The sequence below is a fragment of the Dromaius novaehollandiae genome, chromosome 24 (assembly GCF_036370855.1).
Source record: "Dromaius novaehollandiae isolate bDroNov1 chromosome 24, bDroNov1.hap1, whole genome shotgun sequence".
Classification (NCBI taxonomy): Eukaryota; Metazoa; Chordata; class Aves; order Casuariiformes; family Dromaiidae; genus Dromaius; species Dromaius novaehollandiae.
This window is the reverse complement of record NC_088121.1, coordinates 5594390-5607631: the sequence shown is the minus strand read 5'-3', so window position 1 is coordinate 5607631 and position 13242 is coordinate 5594390.

Here is a 13242-nt window from a genome sequence, read left to right as displayed (position 1 = left end):
GGGGCAGGTCGCTGTGGGGCAGGCCGCGTGGGGCCGGCGGGTGCCTCCCCTCAGCCGCCCCCGGCCCCGGCGTGGGGCTGGCAGCGCGCGGGCCCCGGGACAGTGCTGGCGAGGCCCCGCAGTGCTCCGGGCCGCTCGCGCGGTGCCTCCTCGCGCCACGTTCCCGCCTGGGTTCGAGGCGCCGCGCTGAGGAGAGGGACGCGGCCCGGCGCAGAGGCAGCCCGGAGAAAGTCCCGCCTGTGGCAGGCAGCGCGGCCCTGCCCGCCGCGGGACCCCTGCGCTGGGGGGACGAGCGGCTGCCGCCGGCCGGCGTCGTGGCGGCCCCGGCTCTCCTCGCAGCCCGCGGAGGCGGCGGCGGCGGTCTGGAGCGGGGCAGGGAGGCCGCGGGAAGGGACCGCGCTGCCGGGACGGGCCGTCGCCAGAGCCGCCCGGCCGTTCCCGCCACCCGGCCTTGCCCCTGCACGAGGCGCGGACACGACACGACGCGAACAGCCCTCGGCAGCAGCCTGCCCGCGCGGCCAGCGAACGCCTCGACGGCCCGTGCCCAGGCAGTGGGGAGCGTGCTGTCTGGCAGAGGAGCAGCCACAGTGGTGTCACCCTGGACGCATTCCTGCTGGCACATCCGCAGGGCGCAACGGCGTCACGTTGATGTGGCAGTGGCTGCTCTGCTGGTAGGATTCAGGCAGCGGAGTGCTGTTACAGCCCTAATACAAGAGGCCGGCTGGGCTAGTAGCCAGCACAGTGAGGCTTGTATAATACCAGCGCGACGTGCTGAAATCCCACCGTAGCGACAGCCCAGCCTTGCTCTGTGGGACCCAGAACAGCACGTCAGTACAGCGTGGCTGGAAGCTGGCTTACGGTGGACACCACAACAGTGAGCACAGTATCAGACCCTCCTCAGATCCCGCCTGACCCGCGCCTGTGTGGCCAGCAGAGCCTGAAGCCGGCTGTTGGCTTGCATCCCCCCCCCGTGCTTTATTCCTTCTGCAGAGGAGTCTGCGTAGGGGACGTGCTGTGACTTTGGTTCGAGTTATATTTTGATTACAGATGCTGTGAGCAACATTCATTCCTAGTGGGTGTATCATGGCTAGAGCTTCCGGAGAAAGCAGCCAGTGGAACAGCAACAGGTCCCTGACAGGGAGGGCCATATCCGCTACAGCCTGTACGCTCAAGAGGATGCAGCTGTATCCTCCCCACCAGGCTTGCACTTGCGCTTTCCTTCATCAGACCTTAAGCAAGCGCTGCACCTCCTCGCCTTGCGACACCAACGACAACTGACCTCCTGAGCACGCCTGCCCTGCAGAAAGTGCCCAGGTTGGGGAGGAAAGGGAATTAAACGCACCCACCCTCACACAGCCACTGCATCTGCCAAAAGCCTTGGGTTGCCTGCAAGGGCAGGCGGCTGGAGCCCTGGTTTTAGGAGGGGAGTTAATATAACCTGGCCTCTGCAAGTAGGACCCACCCTGACAGTCTTTCAACACCCAGAGAGACATCGGCAAGGACCTGGCCTAGAGGCGTTGACGTCAGGGGGACCTGATGGACACCATGTGCGTCACTGCGCCCAGTGAAAGGAAAGAGTCATCTCAGGGAGGGAGGGCAGACAGAAAACAAGGACCCTAAGGATCACTTGCTCAGAGGATGAGAGGGGAAAGAGGTCAGTTCCTGACAAGCAGCTCAAAACAAACCCATTGTTCTTAGCGAGACCCTGTCGTCCCTCTTTCACCAGCTGTTACCTGGAAAACCCATCTGCCCTTTCCCCCTCCCGCCCCCATTCCTCTGCCCCGGCTGCTGGGGGAATGGGGAAATTCCTGAGACAGTCGTAATGGCACCAGCTTCCTGGCCAGTCTCGCCTCACCTTCCTAGAGGAAAATCAGCCGAGCTCACTCGCTGCCTGGAGGAGGAAGCATGCCCCGGCCACAACGGGACAGCTCTGTGGGAGAAGTGTGCACCAGACAGCCCTGAGACAGACTCTCTTTTCGGCAGAAGCACCACATCCCATGGTAGGACACTTATATTTCATTACTCCTGCACCTACAGAAACTTGCTCTGTGGGGTCACCAGCCAGCCACTACCCTGTAGTAATACACACCAGCTCCTAGAAACCACACCCGCCCCTTCCTCACCTCCATACTTTTTCTACTCCCTGCCAGCACCTTCTGGAAAGGTAAGAGGGGCAGACAATTTCCTATCAGGACAGGAGCAAACACCCTCCTCAGCTTCCAGGCCTGCCTTTCTAGGGCGGAAAAGAAGTTCAAATCTTTTCCCTGCCCCAGCATCAGCAACTCTAGTAAAAAAATGCCTTCCAGGTCTTCTCACACATACTCCAGGTCTTATCCATAGGGCATTCCAGTTCAGTACAAAGCTCCAGTCCTGGCTTTTGTATCCTAATAAAGAGCATAGTCTGGCAAAACAGTGCTAAAGAGCTGTGCTCTGTCATGTGCATCACGGCCCTCGCATCACCGCACCGCTTGCCTGTGTGGTGCCAGAGCAGGCTCAGTGGATACACGTGAAGTATATAAGCCTTTTCCATAGAATGGTTATTTAAAAAACTCCTTGAGACTGTAGCCCCAAAGAAAGGGCCCTGAACAGGCCGATGGTGAACAGCATACAGAATGCAAACGTTACGCTCCTCAAAATGCTGTCTTGGGGAGGTACGCAGAGGAGAAGGGAACTTCTTGTCACGGCTGATTTCTGGTTGCTTTGGCTCACAGCCAGCCTGGAACACCCCGGGCCTTTGGAGAACCTGTGGGAATGAAATGCTGGGGAAGGTGTGGGTCCTCCTGAAGAGTCAACTAAACACAGGAGGCAGGCTTTGTATACAGTGCGCACACGGTATGAGGAGACTGTTTCTGCTGGGTTTTGGCATTGCGTCTACTACTGCGGGGCAGAAAGGCTGGTGGGGAGCGGGAATTTGGGGATTTATTAAAAACAACAGTATTGGAAAAGAACGTTCAAATGTTGAACATCTCCCACAAAATGAGAGTTCTGAATTTCTTTTTGGTCAGGAACCATCAAACTGTATCATGTTACTTCTTTTGAAAAGATATCCATGTTCAACACAATCATATGAGCACAACTCTTCAAATATAATCAAAAGAGAACATGAAAATTTTAACCTTTTTCCCTCTATGGTACATAACTGCCCATTTATTTGTCAGGAGAAAAGCAACCCACTGAAAGTCTTTTAACCTTTGTGATTTTCCTTCTTCTTTTCTTCTGCCTTTAGTCTCCCTTCAGGGAAATTAGCTTTGAACTAGTGGTAGGGACAGGCAGACTTAACTCAGGTGTTCTTCAAGGAGGTCACCTATGTGAATGCTTAAATCAGAGCAGGTACTAAAACCTGAGCACATAAGCACATGCTTAAGCATGTCCCTGAACTGAGCCCAAACACTGAGATCACTGAATCGATGCAACCTTTGCCACTGACGGATGGGATTCAGCATAAGCCCATTCCTAATTACAATTGTCCTTCAAATTGTAAGGCAAGTCCTCATCTTCCTGATATTTAGGCACACGTCATATGCCTTGTTTACATGAGTGGTCAGGCCCTTAACTGTAGCCTTGCTCATCTGTTTTTTATAAAGTACAGCTACTATTTCAGATCTGAAGAGAATGAATTCTACGCACAAGTATCTTGTCTGCTTCAGAGCGCTGCAGTTTCCAAGCGGATGCCACTCTGGCTCCTGGCCTGATCTCCCTTCAGCCCTGTCTTCCAGAGTCAAGCAATAAATTCCATTCCTTCTACACAGAGTAGCAAAGGCCATATGAGTCATCACTGGGTGTGAGGACAAAGAGATGTTCCTTTAAAATGGTTTCTGCCTGACTATTCCTTCCTTAAGAGGCCTTCTGGGAAGATCTATTCAGGTCCCTGGAAAAAAAGCGGTGTTCTAGGGCCTTGACAGTTTGCATAATGCTCTCTGCTGTGAAAATCTAAAAAGATTCAGGTGATTTAAGATATTGTCCTCCTCCCCAGGAATATCTTCTCCATCATGCCCACTTTCTGCACTGCAAAGACTACAGTAAGGCTGCTGAATTGTCTGACAGTCGCTGCATGGATCCATCTGGAGATTTGACTGTTTCTGCCTCAGTCAATAAGACTTGGGTGCAAACAGCAAGATCATTCTCAGCAGACACAACCATTACTGCCTCAAAGAGGAATGTTCTTTCAAATAATGCAAGAGATTCCCAGGAAATTTTTGGGTAGGAGGAGTTGTTACTGATGGGCAGGAAGTGATTGCTGTGTTCTTACCAGAATAGAAAATTCGAAGGTTTTGGAGAAGCAAAAAAATAGCAAGCAGTTTTTTTCATTGTGTATATAATACCTACTTGCAAAGTGCACTTATCTGAGAGGTAAGGAGTTATCTTAAACACCCGTGACCCACAAGCCTGTTGACAATGATAAGAAAGGTATAGAAATATGCAGAATTCACAACTAATTGTACTTTTTAATGGTAATTTCATTTTCCTTCCCTTTCATCTATAACCCCTTCACACGAAATAAAGGTAATTCTTAGTGTACAGAGTCCAGCACAAGGAGGTGCCGCAGATGGTACTGAACCATGAGAAAGAAAAATGCAACTTCAGTTGTTTTTCATTGCCTTACTCATACAAACAGAAGCAAAGCTTTCCTGTTTGGGGCAATGGAAAGGGAATCAGTAGTGTGCACCTCTCTGCTGCAACTTCAGGACCTTGGTGGGTGTTAGATGCGTCTGCAGCTGAGCTGGCACGTGTGTACCACAGCTGCTGCAAGGAGACCCTTCTGCAGCATAAGCAGTGTCCAAGACTGTCGATGAGAAATCGGTGGCAGAATCAGGTGGGCAGCTGTAAGAGAGGAGTTCTGTGCGGCATTCGAGCTGAGATCTTCTATGAGGTACCTTGGGTGGTCTCTACTGAGCCAGGCATATAATTTCTAGAAAGTAGAGCCAAATAAAAAGAAAGTGAGGACCTTAACGGACTGACATAGACATCGCTTCTCACTCATAGGCTCATACATATCTCCCCAACTCAAAACGAAGAACATAAATCAACTCCGCTGCCAAACAGCTAGAGAATATCATTTTTAATGGTGAACAGCTGGGAGTACATGTACATGTGTTTGTAAATGATTTAAGTCACATACATATAGGTCTCCTTGCCAGAAATCTGTGTTTGCTATATGAAACTTGAAGAATTGCACCTTGACTGTCCGGTAATCAGGACTTGTATACTCCTGGTTTCTTTTTCCTTTTTCTTTTTAAGTGCTGTGGTTCTTTAATGTGCAGGCAGCACTTGAGTGGGAGCTGTTACTGTAGATGACTGCTCTGTGATAATATTTATGTAACATGTTCTTCTAGGGGCTCAGCTCTTGCCAGCTCTGCATCTTTGTTCCAGGCAGCCCTCCTGTTGACTGTTAGCACTGAACTCTCACATCAGATGTCTTGAGAGCATGGTTTTTCAGGAAGTTGGCTATGATCCCTTCCTAGCAGCACAAGAGCCATTGCTGTACCAAAGCCTTGCCTGATTCCACTGGGAGACATTTACCAAGGCTTCTTAGCAGGCTCAAAAAAGTGGGACACATGGGGACAGCTTCAAATGTCTGTCTTTTCCTAAGAGTAGAAAACATACAATTAAGAGGTAAGAAAAGAATTTACTTTGCAACAAGATACTGACAACAGTGGCATGTGGCAGCATGTGCAGTACAGGCCAACAGGCCATCAGACAACTCTGCAAGTGTTTCTCAATCCTTTACAGTCCCCTCCTTTCACTTCTGCCTTCCTTGCTTATGCATCTCAGCATTAAAAAAGTAGGTCAAGCACCTAAAAGCCAGCTGGGAATGTGCATGTCCCCATCACTCTGGGACAGGTTATGTGTGGCCTGCAGAAAAGCCATGGACAGGCATCCTAGGATGGTGTGAAAGAATGTTATTAGCAGGTGCAGCAACCCTGCAGGAATAAGTGATCTGTTTCTTCAGCCCGCAGTGCGCTTTGGTGTTGGCGCAGCCATTAGGAAAAGATCCATGCATGCTTAAGTAAGTGAGTATCACTTCCTTCTTAAGTCACATAAGAAAAGCAAATTTAACAAGACAACCCTGGATGTCAGAGAGATCATCCCTACAAAGGGACAACAGTCCAGGATTCCCTGGTCCTATTCCTCTCTGTGTCACAGACTCTTGAGAGTTTAATTTAGTCATTTAATTTGTTCTCTTTCATAGTTTTCCTGCTCCATAAAAGACAAGTTTTATTAACAATTTATGAGACTGGACAGTAAATCTGGGGAATAATTCTTTATTGCAACCTTGATTGCAGCCTACTTGAAAAACCCAATGGAAGATGCTGCTGACAATATTGCTCAGTGGTGTGAATAAGGGGAGCAAGGTGCAAGCCAGGTGCATGGAAAAGGCTGACAAAAGGGGAGAAATGCAGCATTTCCCTTGGCGGTCTGAGCTACATGTCCACATTTTATAAAGGCTGTTAATCCCCACAATTAGTAAATGCAGGTCTTAATACGTTGCTGGCTAAGGCCCCATGGTCTCCCTCGGGTCCACCCAATGCCCGGGAGCCACGGGCTGCGGGGAGAGCTGCACAGCGACGCAGCACAACCATAACGAAGAGCAGAAGCTGCTTTCCTCGTGCTGCAGGAAGAGCCTTTCGGAAGACCTGTACAGTGGAAGCGTGAGAGGCATACAGACGTTGCCATTGCGCCTCTGTGAAACCTAGGAGCTGCGCTATGTAATCTGGTTCCTTATCTGGAAACTATTAATATAGAGAGATACAAAGCAGTTTTAAGACACCAAGCACCCCCTGGCATGGCCCCAGACAGCTCCAGTCCCCTCCAAGAGATGGCAAAGGAGGTGAGAACAGTGCTGCGTTTGCCTTCACACAGCCAGCCTGTCTTGCCACTTGACAAGGGAAGAAAGAAAAAAAATCCAAAGCCTCAAGACTATTTTTATTTATGGTCATGTCCGTGGGCCGCTCTTTGTCTAGACAGCTGGTATTAGTATCTGAAGCTGTCTTGGAATTTGAAATACCATTTATTTACAGGGGAAATAAAAGCCCTGAGATTAAACAGTTCGTAAAAATAATTTGGGAACTGACACGGGGCCCAAGGAGACCAAAGGTAACAAGGGCTGGAGCAGGCATCTTTGTTTGTCTTGGCTGTAGAAATGTTTTCTCAAAAAACAAAACAAAGCAACTTCCATCTCCCAGGAACCTCCCCCAACCCCCTCTAAAAAACAGCTTGGCTTCAGGAAAGCGTCTCCTTTTGCTTCCTCTCCTCCCCACCTTTACTTGGCTGTCTAAACAAGCCCCCACAAAGTAGCTGCCGAACAAACTGGTCACCCAGCTGAAAAGGGGAGCTGGACAGGGACAGCTCTTACCCTTCCAAGAAAAGCCCAGGAACTGGGAGCTGCTCTGTTTGCATGCGGAGAGACTCGGGATGTCACACCTGCAGCAAAATGTCATGCTGTTATCTCTAACAATCATTTTGCTTCTGCTTGCAGCAGAAAATAAAAGCAGGGAAGATAGATAGCAGGAGCCCTTGATCTGTCCTTTTGCTGCCATTGAGGCTCTGCCAGGCGATGATCCGTGCCTACTGCACTTGGCATGGCTCTGTTGCAGGACCACCTTGTCGGTCTGGCCTTCACACTGCACTCATTTTTCGCTGCCAGTTCACAGAATTTAGGAGGTTTCCAGCCATGGAGCTAAGCTGGGAAAGAGCAAAACAAACTTCTGGGCTCCATCTGCTCCCTCCCCTTGAACAAGCCGTGCACCATCACCCAGGGGAGTGTATAAAGAGAGCTTGATGGAGTCACCCTGTGATTTTACACAGCAGCAGCTGGATTTTAAAGAAGAATTACAGTAAGGTACAAGACCTCCCCCCTTTAGAAAGAGCCACTTGCTCCTTGTTGAAGCAGAAAGTTCATAATAACGTAAGCAAACTATTAGACCTAATGCATAGCAGCTTGGCTGGAAAAGTGCTACAGTGCTCAAACCACAGAGGGAAAGTTCAATCACGGAGGCAGCAGCTACAGGAGAGCACAGCAATACCAGGTGGGCCATGGATTGACTTTGTGCAGAGTTGGCAGGGGCAAGAGTTGGTCTAAGGATGATTGGCAGAAGTTCTGAGGGGTTCAAAAGTGTGTTGGCCCAGAGGTCTACGAGGGGAGAAACAACCCATGTTGCTGTGGTCCTGAAGCTGAGAACAAATGCTAAGACTTTTTATTTTACTTCACTAGTGTCTAACGTGGATTTTTCTCATGCAGCCGTTCTGACAGTCCCCAAACATGAATGCAGAACATGGAGCATATTTAATAAAACTACTGATTACCAACTGTAGCCTCATTTTAAGACACAGTCCAAGGAAATCTGCCATTTTAATTCAATACAGGTAGCAAAGAAGGAAACAAAAGGTCAGTGTAGAATAGGACCAGGGCATAAATCTAAGCACAACACATCTAAGCTGCCAGGTTCTTGAAAAACCAACCTCTCCAAATATATTGTGACAGCCTGGAAGGAAAGATGGGTTTGGGGAGTGCATCTGGAGCAAACTGTGTTTGATTTCCAGCTCTGATACAGAGCTCATGTACAGCCTTGTGCAAATCATCTCAGCTCCCTGAGTTATAAAATTAAACTATTATACCTCAGGTATAACATTAGACTACTACCTCTTCGTCTACTTTGTTTAGAGGCGGAGACTATCCATCTTCTGTAGTGGAAAGAACAACTAGCAGAAAAGACTAGTTGTTGCACAATAAGGATCTGCTCCCTTCGTTCTGCAAACTCTCTGCAATCTATGAAGAATTTGCCGTATTACCAGAGGGGCCATGAGCCGGGTCATTTGCAGCCACTTTCTGTAGAGAACTGTTGAGCGTTGGCTACCGTTGGAAGACTCAATTTGCTGGACAATGTTCCTGACCCAAGGTGGCCAAACTTGTCATAGTATGGAAACACTGCTAATGAGATCAGAGTCTGAAGAGACAAATTCCAAAGCACAAAGAGAAAAGGATGTTTTCTTTTCCGCTGGACAAAACACAACTTTTCTGGCAGGCACAAGTAGGACAGTCTGTCCACTTTGGCAATACCCTGCGTGCCTGGACGTACACAAGTGTGTTTTTACATGCAACCCGGTTTGATTACACAACCTCCCTCCAAGAGAACTTGGCAAAAAAGATATCTGAGAGGCTTTACAAACCGAGAGCAGTCTGCAGCATGCTGCATCTCTCACTGTATATCTTGCACCATTTGGAGCTGCTGACCATCAGGAAAACAACCAAACAAACCCACCATAACGGCTGCTCAGTTACCCAACCTGCTGTTTCAGATGCCACAAGGTTGCAGGTTCAGCTTCTGTTGCCAGCTTGTACCCACCGACCTTCATCCAAAAGCAGGGGCCGTGATCAGAGCACTGAACCAGCCCCTAGGCCAAATCCCTTCCTCTTTTTCATTTTCCCAAGGATGATCCTGAACCTTTGCCAAATGCATCTGGTAAGAGATCGACATGTCAAAGGCCTTTTACTAATCGAGGCTCTTTGTGTGCCTTGGGTTCTTCCAGAGCTGGATCTGCCCTTTCAGTGTTTGCCCCTTCCTGAGAGCGCTGTATAACACCCATCCAGGGAGATGGTACTTAATGCTGGTGCCCGATTCTGCTAGACTCCTAGTTAAGCTCTCTGGGAAATGCACGATAGCTTATCCTAGGATTCTTATGCTTGTTTGGGTTGCAGGCACCTTACATGTTTGACCATAATATTACTTTCTTTGCATTTGCTGTTCCTCAAGAAACATACACGCCTTGTGCTTGCGAAAAGGTACTTGGGATCAGTGCTGATGCCAGGCAGCCTTAAAGAGGAAAATACGTTTATTCTAGTGAAGGTCAGTTACAGTCTTGATTACAAAGTTTGAAACACAGTTAACAAACACAGACATAAAACCAAGAAAATACAAACCTAAAGTATGTGTGACACGAGTCTCTTGCTCTGAAGTTCAGCATCCTCTGAGGCGTTGCTTGCCTGCGGGCTTGCAGGCCCGTCCCCAGAGTGCCCGAGCTCCAGGACGCTGCTGCTCAGGGTGAGTTCCTGTCCAGGAATGTCTGCCTCCCATTTAGACCTTCGGTTTATTTCTGTTTTTCTGATTATTTTTTAATGCAAACAAAAATGTCAAATTATGTATCAAAACCCACCTTCTTTCCCTTCTGATAATGAGGATCTTATTGCACAGCACTGCACTTTGGCATAGACAGTTGGCATCTGTGAGAACATTAATTAAAAACTTCTATGTTTAACTGAGAAGGATGCATCACAAGGACTCAGAGTACTCATTCTTCTACCTTTTCCCTTACGAAATCAATTAAAACCTTAATTTCTAGTGTTCTGCAAACCTCATTTTCACTGCTGTAATTTCCTGCTGAGCAGCGGCTCCAATAATCTTTTCATTAATTAGCATTTCACAGAGACAAAATCTGATACATTAATACATCTCACTGTTTTAAGGGGTTACACTGTCAGAGTGTTGTTATCAAACAGCACAGCCAATAACTTCTGAAATCCTGAAATTTGTGGACTATCTAGATCAGTTGAAAATGAAGAATGTCAAATCTCAGCCTTAGTGATCAAATTTCCTCTTGTCTGCTTGAGTCCGTGTCTTCCCTTGGGTTTCCATATAGCTCATTAAACAAAACAAAACAAGAAGGGGCCTCTATAGAAAGAAGAAGTCTGACATGATTAACTAGCTCTGCTGGTAATGTGCGCAACCCACCCAGGTGTCTAGACAGTTTGAAAAATACAGATTGTATTCAGGAGTAACAGCTGTTACTCCTCAACTCTCTGTCTGTCGAACCTCAAATTAAGTAGGAACAGACCATATCAGTATTAGGTGGTCCTCTTCCAAAGGAAACACCCAGCCTGTTACAGGAAATTAAGCTGCTGATTCAGTGGGTGGCACCTTACCTTCCAGCTCGATGAAGCACTTGCCCAGCACGTGAGAAAGTCTTGCACTCCCAAAGGTGCTTGCACTGGGAAAAGCTAGAGAACAGAGAGTTCAGCACCTCAGCGTGGGAAGCCCTCAGCATTTTTTCATAAAGGAAAAGAAGAAAAGAGCAGCACCTGTGTCCTGGCCAGAGGCCAGTCTAGGCAGGTGCTCCGTGCCTCCTGTGTGCCCTTCGTAATAATAGAGTGGGGAGCATGTTTGCTTATGCAGGTTTCGGGCAGTAAAATTCTGCTAGGTCCTGCTGAATAATAGTTAATGGCTTAGCAAAAGGCTCTGAGAGGGAACGTGGAAAGACTCCTGTAGGCGTTTTGGAATCCCTTAGGACAGACAAGGTGCTCTCTTGAAGGCTGTCCAGAAGCAGTATCTATTTCTAGGCCTGTGTCCCCACAGTACCACTGCACAGCGAGGCTTCCCCGGGGCACGAGCTGTTGGCTTCAGAGCAATCTCAGCTATTCGCAGAGGATGTTAGAGGCAAGCACAGTGCTGGGTGCCCAAGGAGAAGTGTGGACGCAGGCCCCCGACTAGTGAAAGGTGCAAGTCTGAGCAAAGTGAAAAACAGTAGGTTAAACCCATTTAGCAAGGACTCTGCCTGAAGATACTGCATGTGTACAGATGTGATGTTGGAGGAAAGTGAGAGTGGTGCAGCAGCACGGGAAGCCACGGATGTGTGCTTCCAAACCTACAGACACATCAGACCACTCCCAGCTGAGAAACTTCACACAAATGGCATAAATGGGCAGGATGCTGTTGGAGTTGGGTAAACGAAGGAAATCTTGAGGCATCCCTGCTGGGCAGGTGCGTCTTTCAAATCTATCACAGTTTTAAAAAAACCTAAGGCCTTTGCCTTGCTTCATTGTGCTCAAGAATTTATTGCCTATTTTACTCATAGGGGAGAAAAGAAAAGTTTGTAACCCATGGAAGTTGCAGCTACTCAGAGAGGCTACCCAAGCCGTGAACTGTGGCCATTTAGTGTAAGGTTATTGAATGAGGCCTTGATCCCCATAATGCTGTTTGTGCAAGCCCCAATTGCTTTTGTAAGAGTCTGCAAACCACCTTAACTTCTCTACACTACAGCAACATGCGAGCAGAGGAATGCGGCTGGTCTGTGCTAGTCCCAGAAAAGGTCCCAGATGAGGCCAGCAGATTGCGAGCGGACGTGCAATACCAAACCACTGCACAAAGCGCTCGGGCTTGTATCTTGCCCGCGCTACGTGCGTACGCGGCTGGGGCGAAGGGGCAGGAAACCAGCATGGAGATGCCGCAGGAACAGAATGCACAAGGGCAGCTCGAACGGCTGATGGGAAGAGCATTACTGAGCAGTAAGCAAGTTGTAAAACATAAGTCAGACAAAACATCTGGCAGCTGCTTCAAATAGTTTTCTGTCTGAAGGGCAGACAAGCCTGCAATGGTCTCAAATCAAAACATGTGCAAGGACAGGATCAATGCTCTAGTGCGCTTTGTGCAAGCATAGGATGAGTTTTGCTCCCTTCAATAATATTTTCTGTGCCAAGAAAGGTTGTGTTTTGGGTTAGGTTTTTAATTTTAATAAACTTAACTAAATAAATCACTAAGTATATCCCTTTCCAGTCAAATGCAACTTCATCTTTGGCATAAGATCAACATTAGCTCTGCATAGGAAGTATATAGGAGAGAAGAGGGGGCGCATACTAGGAAGTGTTTTTCATGACTGTCTTAAGAACAGATTCACTTACTCAGTAGAGAAACTCAACTGCCAAAATAGGTTCTTAGAAGTATGATGTAAATCCTTCCAGTTTGCACATCTCAGGCACTGGGAAAGGGAAGATTGTATTATGCTCGTACTGGGTAAAAACTTGAGAGATCCAGACTGATCTCTAGGCTCTGTTAGGAAAGTTGCTTGGGCTCAGGCAAATCATTTTATTAGCAACTTGCCTCAGTTCTGCGGGTAAAGGAGAGGATTGGGAACAGTCCTTTTTGTCCCCAAGTTTTTCTGCCGTATTGACATTGCTGTAGCTTTGGCCAAAATCCACAGTAGGAATGTTTGCTGGCCCGGGTATGCTGCACAGAAGCATAACTTGCACACAAAACAGCCTTTCTTTTCAAAAGGAATTGTGGCAAGACTGCTAAAGTACTGTGACTTATTTTCTTATCACCTATCAAAGGCCTTCAGTGGAAACTTCCCCCTTGCAAATTTTTTAGATTCAAGTTACTTCTACCAATGCCTCGACTTTCAGGAAGAAATGAAAGCCACCCCAGTGCCTGTCTAGAGCATCAGGATGCCAGATGCTCTGCAGAATTGCCACCT